The sequence below is a fragment of the Rana temporaria genome, chromosome 12 (assembly GCF_905171775.1).
Source record: "Rana temporaria chromosome 12, aRanTem1.1, whole genome shotgun sequence".
In the NCBI taxonomy this organism is placed as follows: Eukaryota; Metazoa; Chordata; class Amphibia; order Anura; family Ranidae; genus Rana; species Rana temporaria.
Window position 1 is genome coordinate 87,190,957 of NC_053500.1, and position 15,107 is coordinate 87,206,063.

The 15,107-nt window shown below is 42.8% G+C and overlaps 1 pseudogene; it reads right to left on the minus strand.

Annotated features, from left to right (window-relative positions):
- LOC120919507 overlaps positions 1–15,107 on the minus strand; it is a 334,252-nt pseudogene that overhangs the window by 264,777 nt on the left and 54,368 nt on the right.

The following is a 15,107-nucleotide window of genomic DNA, read 5'->3' on the forward strand; positions in this document are numbered from 1 at the left end:
ATAATCTGCTAAAGAGTACCTGTCATGCCAATGCCATTTTAGCGCAGCTTAATGAACCTGGGAGGGACACAGTAAATGGCAGAACAACCAATACTGACTCAATTGGGAAGTGCCCAGCTACAAGACCTCCAACCTGCCCCTGGATTCACTGCCAATTGTCAGTGGCACACTAAGTAATGAAGTCAGGATAAGAATGACAGACATTATTAGTAATTGATACAGAACAAGTATACAGGTACACATAAAAAAAGACAAAGGGAGTCACCGTCTCAGCATACCCAAGCCTACGCATCAGTGTGACAGCCCTAGCAACTAACATTTTAGAAAAATAGCAGTGGCAGCCTCCATGTTTTTCTCTCAACAGGATTTCTTTAAAAATGTATTTGCAATGACAGCTCACTAATGGTTATCCATTCCCCAGTAGTGCACTTTAATGCTCAGCATATATTGTTCCATAAAAACAAATTATCTTTATTTTGCATTACCCATGTTCATAAATTGTTTTGCTTTAAAGAGTATGTAAACCCCAGAACACAAATGTAATATATAGCAGCTTAGCAGTCTATGGATGTGGTGGCTAAATTGTTTTTTTTTTAAGGCTTTTTTCATTACTTTCACTTGATAATATTGCCAGTAACACACTTCTTAACCTAGGGTGACACTCACTCAGGCTGGGTTCACACTTATTCAAATTGAGCCGGTTCACACATCTCTGGGGTGGCTGTGGAGCACACAGCACAAGGGTCCTGTGCTTCTTTGGCTCAGTTTCAGGTCCGAATTCAGGCAAAAATTGGATTAAAAAAAACAGTGAATGGGGATGCACCAGACCCCCTGCTGTGCCCCGTGCCGCACATAGTGTGAACCCAGCCTTACTGTACTGTATCTTTGTAGAAACAGAGGGCCAGATCCACAAAAGGGATACGCCGGCGTATCTACTGATACGCCGTCGTATCCCTGTTTCTATCTATGCGACTGATTCACAGAATCAGTTACGCATAGATATTCCTAAGACTTGGCAGGTGTAATAGTTTTACACTGTCGGATCTTAGGATGCAGTACCTCGGCCGCCGCTGGGGGCATTTCTCGTTGAAATTCCGCGTCGGGTATGCAAATTAGCACTTACGGAGATCCACGAAGCGGTTTCCCTTCGTGAAGTCTCTGTAAGTTGTTAGTTTGCAAACGCAAAATTAGGGCTACTTTTACAAAGTGTAAAGTTAATACACCATGTAAAAGTAGACCCTTCTTTCCCGCGACGCTGTATTTTTTTTTAAATTTTTTTTTTCCCGCCGCATCTCTTTTTTTTCCAGACGCAACTTTTTTTACCCGGCGCGATTCACAAAACTCGGCGTAACGTAACTTTGCGCAAAGCACGTCGGGAAAATCGCGTCGGGAGCATGCGCAGTACGTCTGGCGCGGGAGCGCGCCTAATTTAAATGGGACTCGCCCCATTAGATTGGGCCCGCCTTGCGCCGGACGAATTTAAGTTACACCGCTGAAAATTTCTAGGTAAGTGCTTTGTGGATCGGGCACTTAGGTAGAGATTTTGCGGCGGTGTAACTTAAATAGGAAAAGTTAAGTTACGGCCGCTCGTTGTGGATCTGGCCCAGAGTTGTCACTCTAGGCTTGAGATACAAAAACTCTGTCTACAGTAAGTACAATAAAGTTACCAGCATCCCACTAATTGCTGACCTGGTCCTCAACTGACTGAAGTATGTTTAGACAGACGTAGGATCAGAGGAAGCCCAAGTTTATCTCAGGATCAATAGGTATTTTTCTGTATTTGTAGCCTAAAAAATTAACGCAGACACCTGTGTACTGGTAGGATAACATAAATTTTTTACTTTGGATTTAGATACGCTTTTGAGGTGCCTGGCTATTTATTAGAAGATATATCTGAACTGGGTGCCTATGGACACATTAATGTGAAAATACAGCCTGTTGTAGATAAACTTACCTTTAGCAGGCGGCGACCTTCAGGCAGATCAGCGGCTCCTTTCCAGTTACTTAACATCCGTATTTCATAGGACTGACCTGCACCAGAATGTGATATATATAAAGTGACAGTTATACATTTTTCCTACTGGGGCTGCTTGCAGACATGTTCCCAGAAAATTGGCCCCTAAACAGGCCTAGTGCCCTGTCAGGATGGAAATAGATTGAAGGCTGCAGCATGGAGAAGACTGAGACTGTGGAACTGAGTAGACTACAAAGTGAAGATCTTCAGACATAACTGTTTTAGTCTTCTGTATTCTAGGCTCATTTTGATAGGGGAGGGGCTTTTGCCTGGCGCTCCAAGCTGTGGGTAGTTCATTGGCGTCATCACGTGCAATGCATGGCTATTAACCCTTCATTGTATGTGGAAGAGCAGAACATGCGATCACAGCTGAGAGCATCTTAGAGAAGTAAAATGAGAAGTAAAATGGCTGAACTGGTCGTATGAATGGAGGGAGCCAGGGGCAGGAACATCATATGTATTACACCGATGCCTGTGCTGTGCCCATAGGTGTGTGCAGCCTATTGCATTAGGGTGTGCACCCCAAAGCTCAAACACATGCCATTCTCTGCAGCTTCAGCTGTACAGAGAGGCCCGGAGCAAAGAGCAGCAGGACATAGGCGGAGGGCCGGCCACGACAGGGTTAAAGAAAAGCCCTGCTCTGGCCGGGGGGAGGGCTCAGTAAGGAAGGAGAGCAGTGGGAGGGAGGTTATATATTTCCCCTCCCACGCTTCCTGGGTAACACACGAGGGGAGCTGACAAGTGGTTAATGAGGGCACTGCGGTCAGTTGGTCGTCTTTGAGTCAGTTTCGGCTTGAGGCCTAAGACCAGAGTTAGGTACAGCAGTGCTCATAAAACGTTTTAGAATGGTTACAAGTGTGTTAATGTGCCTGCAAAGTCCAGCACCAGCAGGGTTAAAAATATTGTATCTCAGGTCTAATAAAGGTTATGTGTGAAAATGTTATTTAATGTTATTTAATATTTAAAAGGTTATTTAAAATAAATGGAGGCTGCTACGGCCAGTTTTTACTCCAAAGATTACAGTAGTGGTGTCAGTTATTTATTAAGGTAAAGGTTGAGTAAAAATGTGGGTCTTAGCAGATAAGGGGTTAATGTATTTATACCATAGTCATGGACAGTGAATGGATGGGAAGTACTCTGTGCTGAGCAGCTTCCTATTCATTCATAAATTGAAGTATAGTAATCACAGTTTACTAATGCTTCAGTTATGAATAAACACAATGAGTCAGTGTGTTCACTGTGTTCATTTGGAAAATCAAGGGGCCGGTAAATTACATATCTACCAGCCCAGGAAAGAGTAGATAAGCCAGCAGTACTGCGTGGGGGAGGGGGGTTCGCAACATGGGGGGGGGGGAACCAGGCAATAGGGGAAATCTGCACCACACACAGTGATGAGGGTGTGCCCAGGCACACCTGGCACACCCCCTGCACACGCCTATGCCTGTGCCCCTAAACTAAACAAGCATTTATCCCTTGCATTTCAATGGGCCGTACAGTGCAAACAGTCTGTGTAAAGAGAGTCCTGGGAACCACTGTCACTGCGCACAGCTGCCCTTTAAGGCCCCGTACTCACGACCAAACATGTCTGCTGAAACTGGTCCGCGGGCCAGTTTCAACAGACATGTTTGGTCGTGTGTGGGCGCGAGCAGGCCGAATTCCAGCAAACATTTGCCCGCCGGGCCTTTTCCCAGCGGACACATATATTCCTGGACTTGTTTTAAAACAGTCCGCTGGAATCATGCCCGCTCGGACATGTGCGGTCGTCAGTACAGACCTACCGTACATGTCCAGGCGCCCGCCGTCCCTCGCATGCGTCGAATGACTTCGACGCATGCGTGGAAGCATTTTAAAGGCAGACCGCCCAGGTCGCCGCGTCATTGTCGCGGCGACACCGCGTCATCGGCGCGGCGACGCCGCGGACACGCCCCGCGTATTGTTTACGCGCGGACTTCTGTACGATGGTGTGTACAACCATCGTATAGAAGCCCTCTGGCAGACATGTACGGTGAAAACGGTCCGACGGACCGCTTTCACCGTACATGTTTGTCCGTGAGTACCCGGCCTAAGATGCATTAGAAACAGTGGCTGTAGATAGTTGTGGGCTGAGAGTTGTATAAAGGACCCACATATGCACTGACATATGCTCTGAGTGCAGATATTGTTCATCTGGTGCATGTCAATGCACATGCGAGTGCTTTATACAACCCTCAGGGCACAACCGCATACAGGTGCTTTTTCTAAGGCTTCATGTACAGTAACCTCCCCTGAAAGTTACGACAAATGTACTGCCTTTATATGTGTTTATGCTGCGTTTAGGGGTCTTTGGCCAAACATTTCTCTCCTGAATGTGATTCTTCCACAATCAGCAGAGGGAGGTTTAAGCACCCCTAAACGCGGCTGCTCCCAAACTCCTCTAAAAGACGCAAGCTTTTATTGAATTGAGTTTAGGGCAAAATAAAATTAACTCACGTTAAGAAGCAGCCAGTGTACATGAAGCCTAATGCTTCTTAATGGGCTGCTGTACGCAGCAGCAGTTCCCAGGAATGTCATTACGTAGGCTCTGCACACTGTACAGTACCTGTATGACTGTGTGCATGAAGCCGTTTAACCAATTATCAAATAAATGCATACTGGTTAATTGTACAAAGGATTTGTTACCTTGGTTGAGGTAGGTGAGCGACTCCTCATGTAACTTCACAGCAGGGGAGCTGGGTGCACAGAGTACACACTGGAAGACTGGGCAGAGTGCAGTGGTTATTGATTGGTCCTCTTGCTTTAGGAAGGGCAGTGGAATGGACTCTCTGTAAATAATATATTGTACATCAACACTGACTACAGCTAATTGCAACAGATGATGAAGTTAGAGATACAATGCAAACAAAAAAGGATTATGAAACAAACTAAACTACTGTTGCCCTTTTTGTGCTGCCCTCAGGGTCTCTGCAGATTCATCGAATACAGTATGTCTCCAGTCTATGAATGTCCACTGAAGCATGTCTCCAAAAAGTCATATAGCAAGTTCACCCTTTTTGACAATCTTTGACAATATGTATATAAAATGATTGGTGGTTCTGAGTAATTTTCTAGCAAACAAATGATTTTTACATGTAGGAGAGAAGTGTCAGAATTGGCCTGGGTTGCAAGGGGTTATATTGTTTTTTTTTTTTTTTTTTTTTTTTTTTTTTTTTCACGTCAGACTCTGCTCACGTATGATCGTGGGACAAGCTCACGGTTCGACCGCCCTTAGCGTCTCTCTTGTGGCTTCGCATCATCCGTGGAGTTTATTTTTTTTTTTTTTTTTTTTTTTTTTCCTTTATATTAATTATATATTTAGATTCCTTTTCTATTATACGGTTAGAGATTTGATGTTTTTTGAGCCATTCATTATTCTTTTAGCGATTCATAGGTCTGACGACATTACTTACTATTATATCATAACTAACCCCTTTTTTTTTTTTTTTTTTTTTTTTTTCCCCCCTTCCCCCCTCCATCCTGGATCTGTGTGTCATGCAATCTTCTATTTGGTTTCTCAGCTATCTACTTCTGTCATTCCCCGGACAAACTTCTCTGTAGATTTAAACACTTTCCATTTTTCCCAGATCGCCCTGTATTTGTCCTCTTCTCCTGTCTCTCTACAGGCAAGATACTCCATCTCTTCTATATATTCCATCCTTTCTATCCACTCTTTAATTGATGGCCTCTTTGGAAGTAACCAATTTTTTGGGATCAGGGCCTTTGCTGCGTTTAGCAACACTGGGACCAGAGTTGTTCCATATTGTTTTTTTTTTTTTTCAGTTCCGTGAAACAGACAGGTCAGCGGGCTACAGGGAATCCTTTCTCCTGTTATTTCTACCGTATATTCCACGATTTCTTTCCAGTATTCCTGTATTCTCGGGCAGTCCCACCATATGTGCATATTTGTTCCTTTTTGTTTACAATCTCTCCAACATAACTCTGAGTTATGTGGGTGAATCTTACTCATTCTTGATGGAGTCAAGTGCCATCGAACCATGCATTTATAGTTTGCTTCTATGGTGGTAATATCCGAAGCATAGTTGTATACTGCTCCTATCGTTTGTATTTTATCAATCTTTATGCCCAAGTCGTTTTCCCACTTTTCTAAGAAGGGAAGTGTGTCCTGGGTCTCGAGCTCCGTTAGTATCCCGTATGCTTTTGATATACCATGTTTCAGGGGCTTGTCCATATTACATATTTTTTCTATTGGGTGTAGTGTCTTGTCTTCCCTAATCGGTTGTGCTAGTGTGCTCACAAAGTGTTTTAGCTGCAAATACTCCCATTCACTCATCCTTTGTTCCCCTTCTCCTATCTTTATATCTTGTCTTAATTTAATTTTTCCCCGTGTGACAATGTCTTTTAATTTTTTCTCCCCCAATAACTTTCCAAAACGTGTTCCATTACCTGGTGGAAAAAAATTTGTGCCTGCTAATGGGATTAATGGGGAATTATACTCCCATTTTTCCCGTCTAAATAGTATATCCCACACTCTAAATACATTCCTTGTTATACTATGTGTATTTGTGCCCAATTCCCTCATTTTTGGTGGTATCCATATATTTCTATTTAATTGTGTGCTACTTAATTTTTCTTCCATTTGTACCCATTTTTTTTTTGTGTGAGTATTTGACCATTCTATCAACCTAGCTAAATTAACTGCGAAATAATATCTTTTTATGTCAGGGAGCCCCAACCCCCCTCCTTTTTTTTTTCATGCTCAACAATGAATAGCTTAGTCTAGCCTTTTTACCTGCCCATATGTATTTCAAGATTACTGTTTTGATTACTTTAAAAAAACTTTGTGGTATTTTAATTGGGAGCATTTGAAGTTTGTATGTAATCTTCGGTAATATCATCATTTTAAACGCATTGATCTTACCTATCCAAGAAATGCGTTTTTTTGCTAGATTTTTCAGATCTTGATTAATGTCGTTAATTAAGGGGACAAAGTTAACCGAGTAAAGTTTTTCAAGTGTTGATGTAATTTTTATTCCTAAATATGTTATAGCTTCTTTCTCCCATGTAAATGGAAAATCTTTCTGTAGTTCTTCTGCTTCTTTTTTATCTATCCCCAAATTCAAAATTACTGTTTTAATCGGGTTTATTTTAAAATTTGATAGTTCACCGTATCTTTTTATTTCTTTTATGACATTAGGGAGGGAAACCCTAGGTTTGGTCAGATATAGGAGTATGTCGTCTGCGTACGCCGCCACCTTATGTTCTTCATCTCCCACTCTCACCCCCCCTATATCCGGGTTTTCCCGGATTTTTGCTAACAAAGGTTCCAGAGCTATTACATATAGGAGAGGTGAGAGCGGGCACCCCTGTCTGGTTCCATTTTTCATTTCGAATACAGACGACATACTCCCATTGACCTTCACCCTTGCCGTCGGGTGACTATATAAATTCTTTACCCATTTCATAAACCTTGGTCCCAGGCCTGCGTTCTGTAGAGTTTCCATCATAAACCCCCAGTCGACTCTGTCGAATGCTTTTTCAGCATCTAATGACATGAGTACGACTGGGGGTTTCTTTTTTGGATCGTGTTGTAACACCAACAGGGTCCTTATGCTATTATCTCTCCCTTCTCTGCCTATTACAAAGCCTGCCTGATCTGCGTTTATTAATTGCGGCATTAAACCCTTTATCCTAGTTGCTAATATTTTCGCATATACCTTCAGGTCTGCGTTTAGCAATGCTATTGGTCGATAGTTGGAGCACAGAGTTCCATCTTTTCCTGTTTTAGGGATAATAGAAATATTTGCCAATAGGGATTCTTTTCTCATTTCCTCTTCCTCTCCTATTTTATTAAAATAGTTACACATCTCTGGGACCAGGAGTTCTTTAAATTTTTTGTAATATTTAATCGGCAGGCCATCAGGGCCTGGACTCTTACCACTCGGTGTTTCCTGGAAAGCTCTGTATATCTCATCTTGCGTTATTGGAGCCTCTAGTGATTCAATATCCTTTTGAGGGATTTTAGGTAATTTCACTTCTTTTAGGTATTCCCTAATTTTCGTTTTTCTAGTTTTTTCCTGCTCTTGAGATTCGTTGAGCCTTATTGAATATAATGAGCTGTAATAGGTCCGAAAAGAATCCGCAATTTCAGACGTCTTATATTTCACTAGGCCGTCTTGATTTTTTATTTTTTCTATGTAATTTTTTTTTTTTTTTCCCTGGATATTTTAGCTAAGTATTTCCCTGGTTTATTCCCCCATTTATACCTCTCTTTTCTAACGTTTTTGAATATGTCCCTTGTTTCAACCTTCATCAAGTCTCTGAGCTGGGCCCTCTTTATAACAATTTCTTGATATATTTCACTTTCCCCTCGCTCTTTATGCGTTTGCTCCAGTTTAAAAAGCTCATTTGTTAAATTTTCCATATTTAGTTTTCTTATCTTTTTTTTCCCTGCTCCTATCGAAATTAGTTTCCCTCTGATGTATGCTTTGTGGGCCTCCCAAACCGTGGCTACGCTTACTTCGGGAGTGTTATTGAGAGTAAAATATTGATCCAAGTCAGTTCTCACTATGTTATCTACCTCGCTGTCCTCTATAAGTTCTTCATTTAAATTCCATGATCCTTTTCTTTGCTCTATCTCTTTAAATCTAATTGTCAGTGTTACAGGGGCATGGTCTGAGATTGTAGTTACTCCTATTGATATTTTAACTACCTCTTCTAGTAGCTCGTGGTCTACCAATAGATAGTCCAATCTTGAATATGTTCCATGCACAGAGGAGTAATAAGTATAGTCCCTTTTGTTTGGATATGCAATTCTCCAAGGATCTATTAAACAGCAGCTGTGCATTTTTTTTCCTAATATTCTTAGCTGTTTAATATTACGCCTCTGTGCCCCGGACGTGCTATCCAGTTGGTAGTCCATTGAAAGGTTGAGGTCTCCTGCTAATATTACATGTCCACATTTAAAATCCATTAAAGCATTCAAAATCCCCCTCAGGTATTTGTGTGGTTGGCTGTTTGGGCAGTATATGTTTGCTAACGTGTATCTTTTTCCTTGGAGTACTCCTTTTAAAAACAAATAACGGCCTTCGGGGTCTACCTTCCTATCTTCTACCGTGAAATCGATGTTCTTCCCTATTCCTATGGCGACCCCCCTAGCTCTCTTCTTTGGGGAGTCCCCATAGTACCAGGTGGGAACTGCCCGAGAATACAGTCTAACACTAGAATCCAATGTTATGTGGGTCTCTTGTAAAAAAACTATTTCAGCTGAATACCTTTCGACCTCTCTTAATATCATATGCCTTTTTTCCGGGCAATTGAGGCCTCTTACATTATATGTTAAGAAATTTATGTTTGTCATTTCTTTCTTTTTTTTTTTTTCCTTCTATCTTTCTCCAATGCTTGTGTTTTTTCCTGTTGCATGACACATAGATCTACGTCCCCTTTCCTAGTCCTCCCCTCCCTTCTCCCACCCGAACCCCCTCTCCCTCCCCTCCCTCCCCTCCTCCCTTCCTCCTCTCCCCGCCACTCCTGCCTTGCCCCTGTGATCTTTGTATGGGGCTTTCTCATCCCCTCCCTCTCCCCCCCTCCCTTCTGATCGATCCTTGACCCTTCGGTCATTTGGAGCTTTTCCTGTTTGGCGCTCTAGGCGCTCTTTTGCTCCTCTCGCTAAGGTGGAATTCTTTTTGGCCCGGTCTCCTATCCCCCAAAAATGGGAACTCTGGGGAAGGAATACTCTCCAGGGCCCCCCCTCGCCCGCCCAGCTTCCGTTGTTTACTATCTTTGAATCTCCCTTTCCCCCCCCTCCCGCCGCCCCCCCCTCCCCCCCTTCCCCATCGCCTCAACATTATTAATCTCTCTTTGGTATTGGGATATCTAGACGCTGACAAAATTCTGGAACTTCCTCTAGGAACCTCAGTCTTGCAGAGATACCATTTTTCCTGCCAATTAGGCAGGCCGGGAATCCCCAATTGTATTGTATATCATGTTCCTGCAGGATTCCCAACAGGGGTTTTAAGCTTCTTCTCCTTTTTAACGTCTCTTGTGACAGGTCTTGGTATATTTGGATATTATGTTGATCATATTCCAATGGCGACTTCCCTCTCAGTTTTCTCCATAGTTGGTTTTTCTCTTCCCAACTTTCAAATCTAACAATAATGTCCCTTGGATAATCTTGTACTCTCTCTCTCGAACTCCTTATCCTATGTGCGCGTTCTATTTTTAGTGGGGAGGTTGTTTCTCTCTCTAATATTGGATTACATACTTTTCTTATTATTTCTGGGAGATCCTCAGCTTGTGTTGTTTCTGGGATTCCACGTATTCTGATGTTCTTCCTTCGATCTCTGTTTTCTTGATCTTCTAATTTATACGCCCCCGCTTAAGTCAAAGTCCAGGCCCGATGTGTAAATTTGTGACACATGGGATAAACGGAGACAACCCACAAATAGAGAAAGCAATAACCACTAGAGGAACTCAAGCAGAAAAGGAAAAAAAAAAAAAAGAAGATAAAAAAAAAGGGACTGGTAGTACCTTGGCGGACGCAGGATCACTTTCAGAGTCACTATTAGAGACTATAACAGACCAAGACAGAGAAACAGACAAAGATAAAGAAATAGACCCCGAACAAAGAAATAAGGACGAAACGCAGGACATGACACTTTTGCCAACAAAAAGGGAAATGGAGGGAATGTTTGCTGCTTTAGAGAGATCACTTAAATCGCAAATGGAAAAAATGGAGAGAAATATGGGGCATATACTGGAAAGAGTTGAAGAAGTGGAGAAAAAAGTCGATTGTAATGCAACTTCAGTTAAAAAACTAGAGGATGAAATAAAAACATTAAAAATAATCCAACGAGAACAGGCGGGTTATATTGTTTTTAAGGTAATTTACTATATTTAAAAAAAAACTCAAGCAGGTGGCTTGACTGACAAATTTACTGAAGTTATAACTTGAAACCAGTAATTTCACAGTAAATAGATAAATAATTAATTATTATCTAATAACATATAGCATAATATATGATTTAGCTTGTACCTTTTCAGCAGCAGCAGAATCTAATTTTCCCTCTTAACTGTGTGAGAAAAACCTGGGATTATGGGTAAGTCTTATACACATAGCCCCCTTTCACACTGGGGCGTTGGGTGTGTTGGCGGTAAAGCGCCGCTATTTTCAGTGGCGCTTTACCACCAATTTTTTAGCGTCCTGCCAGCATACCGCTCCAGTGTGAAAGCCCACGGACTTTCACACTGGAGTGTGAGGAGCGGCTCTTTCAGGCTCTATTTTTAGCGTTATAGTGCCTGCAAAGTGCCTATGTTTGAAAGGGGTCATAAACTCTAGTTAAGAGGGATGGATTGGAAGGGAGCATTGGTCTTTTAGACACATGCCCCCTTCTATGAGAGGCGTGCCTCCACTGCAGCATTTTTATTGGACAGCTTGGGCCAATAGTACTTTACCATTGGTCCAAGACTCCAAGCTGTCTATTGAGCTCAGTGCCTCTGACAAGACGTGAGGAGAGGCACTGTGAGCTCACCCTCTCAGTCTGCTGCAAACAGAGTGTGCCAGCTTGCATTTAAACAGACTTCTCTGTATTTAGCTTCTGAAAGGCTGTGTAAAGAGCCCAGTATCTCCGGAACCATAGACAATAGGAGCCCCAAATTTTGACCAGCGGTGGGGTAGGACTTTACCTACCCCTTGGTCGCCGAGCTATGAGCCCTTAAAGTCGATAATTTTTTTTTTTATGTCTGCAACCTCTGATCGCCACTTGTATTATGTCTGCAGCGTCTGACCATCTCCATCATTATGTCCACAGTCTGACCATCTCTTTCTTGTATTATGTCCCAAACCTCCACGGTCTCTGACCCTATTGTGTATTATACCATAGTCTTTGATTCTATCCTATCGTGTGTCTACTGTCCCTGATCATGAATATTGACAGATTTTATGTGCAGCCTTTTGGTGATATTGGGGGCCGCACTTGAGGCTCCACCAAGAAAGTTGACCACCACTGAACTAAACATTCAGTCTACCCAAAAGTTCTTCATGTTTAGGAGGAGCCTGGTGGGCTGAGTCAGCCATTGGCTTGTTATATTTCTTTGACTCTCTAACAGAACACGATCAGATTTCTGACTTTAATTTGCTTTTTCATTAGTATAAATTTAGGTAAAGATCAGAGAGAGAGTTGAAACGCCTCATAATTACCAAAGTATAAAATTGCAAAACTGTAAAGTTAAAGTGGTTGTAAAGGCACAAGGCTTTTTACTTTCATGCATTCGATGCAGCCCCCTTACCTGAGCCCGCTCTCGATACAGTGATGTCCACGAGAACCTTGCCTCTCTGGGGACTCACACTCCCAGACAGACCTGACCCCATCCCCCCGCTGCTCCAGCCTGCCACCCCGTCGCTTCAGCTCGCCACTGCACACCATACCCACACCTTCCAACCCGGGACCACCTGCTCGCTTGCTCTCTGACCCTCCAGGCCCCACCGTCAGCCCTGCACTTAACCCAGGTCACGGTTGCCGCTTTCCACTTCCATCTCCGTGTCCCAGCCGTCACTTCTTCTCCTGGCCAATGGGATCTTCGGACTCCCGGCCAATGGGGTCTCTGGACCTGCATCCTGATTGGTCGGGAGGAGAAACAGGAAGACATTAGCGAATATTAATTCACTAATGTCATACAACAGTGTGGGCTCAGAGCACTGTGCTCTGCTCCCTGAGCCCACCCTTTTTCAAAGCCAATTAGAGCCTCTGGCTCTAATCGAGTGCTTAAAAAAGAAGAAGAAAAGAAAACAACCCCATAGGAATCCATGTGTCCAGCACCCTGCATGGAGATTAGGGGCCAGGTGCAAGGATTGGGGGGGGGCGCCCCTAATGAGTAGCCGCCACTGGATGTGACAGATTTCATCATTGCTTACAACATTCAGGCAGCATAGGGTTACATTGCTGAGAGTGGATCTGATGTGGAATTTCTGATCAGAAGTGGAATTTTGAATACAAGTGGAAGAGTTAAAAACCAGGATTTGCTTTTAGCTGCTTTTAACTGTTTCTGCTTGCAAGTGTTGAATTGTTTGTCTCTGACACTTTTTAAACAGCTTTTTTCTCTTTCTGCTAATTAAGGGGAGTGTTTAATTGTTAACAGGTGAGTATATAAGTGTCTGTAAAAACTCCATAAGAGCTGACTCCTTGCTGAGAGTGGATCGGATGTGGAATTTTTGATCAGAAGTAGAATTTTGAATACAAGTGGAAGAGTTAAAAACCAGGAGTTTAAAACAAGAGTTAAGACAGGAGTCTTCTAAAACTGTAAGTATCATCTTAATCTTCATACAAGTAATTATATTGTAACTGGGAAATGAGTGCTAGCAGGGTTGAAGGTTTTGCTCAGTGCACAGTGTGTCACATGTATGCAAAATTGGTGCAACAGCTCCAAGATGGATACCGCTGTGACAGATGTGAGCAGGTTGCCCTTCTGGAAGCTCGTATTAGAGATCTGGAGGAGCAAGTTGCAACACTGGGTAGAAATGACAACCTTGAAAGGGGTCCTCTGCTCGCTGAGCAGGTGGTCAGTAAGGTTGATGTGGAGGGTGGAGGGGCAAGTCAGGATTATCAGATAGGGAGATGGGTTAATGTCGTTAGAGGGAGTGGAAGGGGCGTGAAGAAAGGGAAGGCCAGTCCTGTATTTGTGCATCAAAACAAATTTGCCAAGTTGGGTGATGATGTGGAGGTGGCAAACACAGAGGTGGCAGCCCTAGATGTTACTGCTACCCCTAACAGCCGGGAGAGCAACCCATCTAGTAGAGGTGGGGAGGGGAGTGCAGGTAGGCCTAGACAGTTGGTGGTAATAGGGGATTCTATAATCAGAAGCACTGATAGAATAATTTGTCGCCAGGATCACTTCAACCGAATGGTTTGCTGTCTCCCTGGTGCCAGGGTTCGGCATGTGGTGGACCGGGTGGATAAATTACTGGGAGGGGCTGGGCATGACCCAGCTGTCTTGGTCCACGTTGGAACCAATGACAGTATACATGGAAGGTGGAGGCTCCTTAAGAATCAATTTAAAGAACTAGGCTGCAAGATGAAGGGAAGGACCTCCAAGGTGATATTCTCTGAAATATTGCCTGTGCCATGCGGAACACAGGAAAGGCAGGGGGAGATTAAAGAGCTGAATGCATGGCTAAAGACCTGGTGTAGGAAGGAGGGATTTGGGTTTCTAGAGCACTGGGCTGACTTTTCATTGGGGTGCAACCTATATGCTAAAGACGGTTTGCACTTGAATGGAAGGGGGTCTGCTGTGCTGGGGGAGAGGTTTATGGGAATGCTGGAGGAGTATTTAAACTAGGATTGAGGGGGGAGGGTGAACTAGAATTACATCGGGCACACAGGTCAGCTAGGGGTCAGACATTAATGGAGAGTGGAATGGGGATAGATGGGGGGAGGGTTATGGCAGATGACAAGAAAGTTCCCATGTTGCAAACAGCCATTGGAAATAATAGTGCCATTTGTACTACTATAAATTATATGAAAAACACCAGAGAAAAATGTAACAATACATTTAAGTATGAAATATGGGGGGAACTAATGCGCAAAACCAACCTAACCAAGGCAGGACAAGAACAGAACAAATAAATAAGCAGCAGCCACTACTAATAGTGCTCACACACTGATAGCAGATAATGAAATGGGGGGTGTAGTGGCGCTTGCAACTAAAATCACTAAATAATATATACACTATTTATAAAGATAGAATGTGCAAAACAAACTACGCCTCCTGGCGATGGTAAAAATGTGTATCACTCTAAACCGGAATACCATCCAACAAAAATATCATAATGTGGAAGATATTGAGAGTGAGCAAATAATGAAATCGGTGTGACCAACGTGCCAATGACAGCACAATGGTCCTAATTAATGGCAAACTTCAAATCCTGAGCATAAATCACTTCCTACAAATCCAAATAAATAATGTGATAGTCCATAAAGTGCTTCATCCACAAGTAGTGCAGTGTGCAAATATGCAAATAAATATCCGGTGACTGAATGTCCAAAAAAATATATAATAAATAAAAAGTGAATAATTCAGATTATAAAAACAATCCAATATATGTGCTGTAGTGAAAAAATAAAAT